We start from the raw sequence: 6,000 nt of genomic DNA, 5'->3' as shown, positions 1-6,000 counted from the left end.
GTTTCTTTTTTTACCTAAGTGATCATCTTGTCAAAAACATGGTCTTCTATTGTTTTAGAATACTTGGTCGCTTGTTTTAGAATACTTTGTCGCTTCACCTTCTGTTGTGTCATTCTCCAAAGCCCCAAATTTATCCCCGTAGGAATATCCACCTTGGCCCAGACTTTCTCTGGATGCTTCCTCCAGCCTCCCCTTTTGAATTTAGATTCTTCAAATTTGTGCGTCTTTTCCTTTTGTTGGATTGTAATCCTTTCTTCCAAATTATCTTTTTCTTTATCCTGATTTGTCTCATTTGTGTTGTGTTTTTCTCCTTTCTTCTCTGTCATCTGCCTCCACGTTCTTATTCTCCTTTTTAGGATATACTTCCGGATGTTCCACAAAATATTGTTGCTCATCATGTCCTTGTAGAATGCATGTCATACAATATTTTGGAACGTAATCGTACTTCATTCTCACCCACTTCTCCATGACTTCCCCTTCTCTTCTTCATGCATATATCAATTATCTTGGGGAATTCTCCAAGAAAATCCACTCCACTTTGACTCTAGCGCAACTAGGTCTTTTTTGGTTTCTTGTCGCCATATCAACCTGTAAAGGATTATCCACTGCTGGAGCCAATGAAAACATTGTTTATCTACAAAAAAAATTTGGTGATAGAGTTGGAAACGATATCCATGCAATTGTTGTGGTCGTCTCCTCCTCCGGGTTAAACATAGGATCCCATTTCAATGGAAAGGACCAATTTTTCTGTGTAATATAGAAAGTTGGTTTGCATAAAAAATGTACATAATCCTCCAATAAAGTTGCTCTAACGAGGATATGTCTTTTGCTAAGCAAGCCAATCATGCACTCTCCCTTGAGCTCACACTGCTTTGGAATCAATTTCCTCAACTCTTGAATTTCAGGCCAACCATATGAAAATTTACCCACTACTGCGTATTCCTAATTTTCAATAACAATCATCTGATCGATCTCCTTCTCTTCCCACATTACTCTTGGCTCCCCATGTAGATATGATATTGGCTTCAAGTGCAATGGTTTGACACTGGTTGTTGTTGGTTTCAGTGTTTCCGCATACGGAATATAAGGTTTTGGAAGTAAAGAAGGTCGACAACCTCCATGGGAGGTTGACCACCGGCCTTAGTGGCAATTACCACCGGAAAACAGGCAAACTAAGTTTTTGACGGCGGCAGGCGAAAGGAAAATATTCTCTCTATATAATTCTCGGAAGAAGCTAATTTATATTGTGATTTCTTAACTAAATATGTGATTAAATTGTGTCATCATTACTCATCTCGTGTTGCTTTTTTTTAAAGAAACATCTTAGATAATTTTATTTTGGTTGCACTAAAGAAATATTTGGAGCACAACTTAATTATATATTTGTATGCAAATTTTACCGAAAAATTTATAAATCTGAAAAAATCCTAGGTTTATTAGTTTAGTTTGATTTATAAATTTAAAATTTTGATACAATGGTTTGATTTGGTATTTGAAAAAACCCGAACCATCTGAGGTTGAAAAACCTGAAAAATCCAAATTTTATTAGTTTGGTTTGGTTTATAAATTTAAAATTCTTACACAAATGATTTGGTTTGATATTTGAAAAACCCGAATCAACCTCGTCATATACATCCCTATATCAAAGGCCTGTACAAATGATTTTTAATTCTCATAATGCTAACCAGATTGATCGAATTTGCTAACTTGATTAGGAGAAATTAAATGGATTATTAAATTCTTAAAACTGTTTTATCACACTATAAAAATATTTTCTAAATATTCGTGCTATTTTATCTCAATTTGTTGAATATATAAAAAAAATTAAAAAAATATAAGTTAGTGTTTAATGTATGGTTGAGAAATTAAAAAAAAATCCTCCATAATTGCTATTATTTTTAAACTAGAAATAAAATGACGAAATGGAAAGACAGTGATCGAGAGGATTTATGAAAAATTAGAAATTCAGCCACATGAAGTCCCAAATTGAAATGACCATAAATATAACATTTACTTGTAAGCTAGACTAAAATATGACACGTCTAGATCCATGGAAAGAAACGAACAAATAGATATTCCTCAAACCTTTTAAGGCTAAAATAAATAGTTTTAACATTTATACAAGTGTTGTAAAATTAAAGCAAAACAAGATGAGAAATATAAAAGATGATAACAAAATTAAGGAGATATTTCAAATATTCAAGCGTTCACCAAATCTTCAAGTGTATACAATATGAACCTTTCTACCTCTATTTATAGTGTAACATAAAGACATACAAAATGTTAGTCATAAACATGAATATAACAGAGGAAGTTATGGAGGTGAAAGATTACAAGAGTAATGATCATAAAGGTGGAGATTACCATCATAGTGGAGGAAGTAATGTAGTAACTTTTGGTGTAGTGGACATCAACAATATATATATTTTATAACACTCCACTTGGATGTCCATATATAATGTGTCTCGTTAAAACTTTACTAGGAAAAAATGGGAAAAGTCCCATTAAATGAAAAATAGTACACATATTTTTTAATACACTTTGAATGTTGCCTCGTAAAAACCTTACCAGAAAAATCTAATTGGAATAAAACTATGGTTAAGAAAAAAAGTACATGTATTTTCTTCCCTGATAAAAAGTTTACTTGATATCTCGGAGACGATGCATTCCAGTTTTAACTTCTCAAATATTAATGTTGACAATTCTTAGTGAATAGTTTACAAGATTATCACTTGAATGGTTATTCAAACGTCTATCTCACCATTTTATTGGAGATCACGTGTGAAAAATACTTTTGGTGAAATATGTTTTGTCCGATCTCCTTTGATTGTATTCTCCCTTCAATTGAACTATATATTGTTTTCGTATATGATGGCTGAAATATCCTTTTCAAAAGAAAATCACATATTTTTTTTTTGAATATGATAGATCATGATTTCAATCAAACACACTCCCGACTTACTTCATAGATCAATATTTTATGCATGATATGAAGAAGTGATTACTAAGAGTTAATCATTTGGATGTCAAGATATTGTTGTGCCTCAATATGTAAATAAATAATCTGTTTGCGATCGAGTATTATGCGGATTAAATAAATATTTGCACCTACACAATCAAATTATTTCTGACTCAAAGATTGATCATTTTAATTTTATTGAAGTTTGTCTTTTCTGTTCAAAAAAAATAACACATCTCTTATGTGTTGAGTCACTTGCTTTCTTAGTTTCTTTTCGTAACTTGTATGATAATATGAAAATCCTTTCACATAACATTCGTTATGTATATCAAATAATATACTAGTATTTACATAATCAATAATTTATAAGTGCACCAATTGCACTAATACATGACATTTTAAATCATTTTTATAAGATTTAGAAGATTCTTTCTTTGTGTTAACTAGTCTCTAAATCATCGGCTACTCAATGGAATTGCTTTAAGACCTTTTAAATCCTTCAAGTATTTTCATATAACCTTCATCGTCTAATTAGACATAATAATCATTCATTATACATATTCAAGTATTTGATTTACTGCCAGATTGAATTATCATAGCATCCACCACTAGAGAATATACCTCCACTTAATTCCCAAGGCACAAACTGCACTTTATATCTTAAGGTTATAATTTCACACAATAATTCATATGTACCATACTGACATTATATTTTGATCTATGAACTATAAGATAAAAAAAAACATCACTTTCCTAAGTGAAATAAAATATACTTGAATAGTGCATTTTGTTTGGCCAATCATTTATCTGTCTACACTTATATGACAAATTCCAAATTGAGATCCCCGTAACCATTTATAACATTGAGTTCTACTTCATATCAAAGATACCGTCGGAGGTCATTTGACTCGATTCCAATACAACATAACGTATTGAGATCTCTTTCTTTTTTTTAATCATTTCAGGTACCTGAACCTTTGCCGAAGTTTTATGAAGTGTTATGTTATAGTGCTCTTTCAAAGAAACTTCATTATCATGGTCATTTTGATAATTTGCTTCTATACTTCCTTAAGAAGATTTACGTTTGGAATCGATTAGTCTATCACGCTTCTGGCGTACCATTGAATCTATCCTTCAAACACTATTTATTTGAACATTTTCAACTTAATTAAAATATTGGGTCAACAAATACATCTGACAACTTATTTGCAACATTTAGTAAATGAATTATCTTCTTAAACTTCAAGATTACATTTTTAAACAAGGATCAAGATAATTCACCATAAACATAATTTTTAGTTTCTAAACATATCCCCCCCCCCCCCCTCCGATGTTAGGATCTCATACTATCCATCTTTGAGCGTGGTGGAACTAGAAAATCATAAGTGCACATATCACCTTGTTGGCTTGATACATACATGTTAAATAAACTCATCTCATAAAAAAATTTATTTGAGAGATTTGTTCTTATAATTAATGGTCTAGCTATAATTGGAGGCATACAATTTTTGTTAAACCAACCAGCATTGTAACACCCCAGAACATTTTTAAACTAAGAATTGAACATCCTTCACTTTGAGTAGGATTTTACCAAGGAATTTAAAATTTTCTTAGGTTTTAAGGTTACTAGATGTATCACCTTTGTTATATTCTAGGTGTTTTGATGATCCTCGCAAATGAAGGGACTTGGTCCCTGGCAGAGTGTTCTCGCCCAAATTCAATGAGGTATAGTTGTAGAGTTGTCATGTCAGTCGGTAGATGAAAAGTGCAGTGTCCTACGTCAATAAAAAGAGCGGATGAGATTGTCTGTTTCAGTGTCTCACAAACAAAGGGACCTGGTCTCTTGTTAATTTTTCTCTTCTAGATCCATTATTGGGAACAACTGTAAAGCTGTCGTTTCATAGGTTGGTGAGGCATCAACGTGCTACACCAATCAGAATGGACACCATTATTTGTCCAACGGTCAATAACTTTTTATGGTTGACTTAGTCAACATGACAAAAAAACAAATAAATTCATTCATTCAAAGAATGAAGTCAGCTGACAAGTTTTTAAAGAACTCATAAAGATGTTTGGAAGGGACCTGGTCCTTGCAAGACTGCGATATGAAAAGGTGACAAGACAGCCGTCAGAAAAGCTTCCACCTCTGATGTGGTAGGTGCACAACTTTTCTAATATTAGGCCGAGATGGTCTCAATGAGTTTGTGGTGATTTATATTATCTCTTTCCAACAAACACAAACTTAAGACTTGACAACTTAAACTTGAATTTCTCTCAAAATTCACAAGATTGAAAAGAAAGTCATCATCAAGGAAGAACATTGCTCAACTCAACAAAGGGACCTGATAGATTAAAGAAAAGTCTTTGTTGTATTTAGATCTTTGTATCTTGTGTGCTTACATTCTAAATCTAATCCTAATCTATAAAGGAATCAGATCTTGTTCTGGTTTCTAAAAGTCTAAGTCATCTAAAGTTAGGTGATTTAGTGGATAACATTGTTGTTGCTTAGTCAAAATCTAAATCAGCCCAAAGGGTGGTGGTTTAGTGGGCGGTGTGATATCCGCTTAGAAAAATCTATTATTAATCAGTATGGGTTAGTATAGGAAACATTTCTTACTCTTGAGATTAGCAGGCTAATCTCGTGTTGTAATTGACTTTTACTTTTTTGCTTGGAGAAAGTTAGTGGAAGTAGTTTGAAAAGTCCTGGTTAGAACAGGTCGTGGTTTTACTCCCTCGAGTAAGGAGGTTTTCACGTAAAGTCGTTTGTTCAAACTTTACTTTTAGCACTTATTTTACTGTTTGTTATTTTAACTATGTTAAGGATATGGTCCTATCGAAACAAGTGGATGCAATTTTTAGTTACTATTCTTGCTGAGTCAAGAGACCTGGTCCTTGAATGATAAGAGGACGCATTCATTCTAACAACCTTGACTTCCGAAAAGAACTAAAGAGAATTCATTCAAGTCTTTCGAAAGCTCTTTTATGTTTTGAGTCAACTTCAAACGATTATAACTTTTGGCACGAAATGAGTTAGCTGGCCC

Source organism: Solanum pennellii, chromosome 5 (assembly GCF_001406875.1).
Source record: "Solanum pennellii chromosome 5, SPENNV200".
Lineage (NCBI taxonomy): Eukaryota > Viridiplantae > Streptophyta > Magnoliopsida > Solanales > Solanaceae > Solanum > Solanum pennellii.
Note: the sequence above shows the minus strand (reverse complement) of the source record.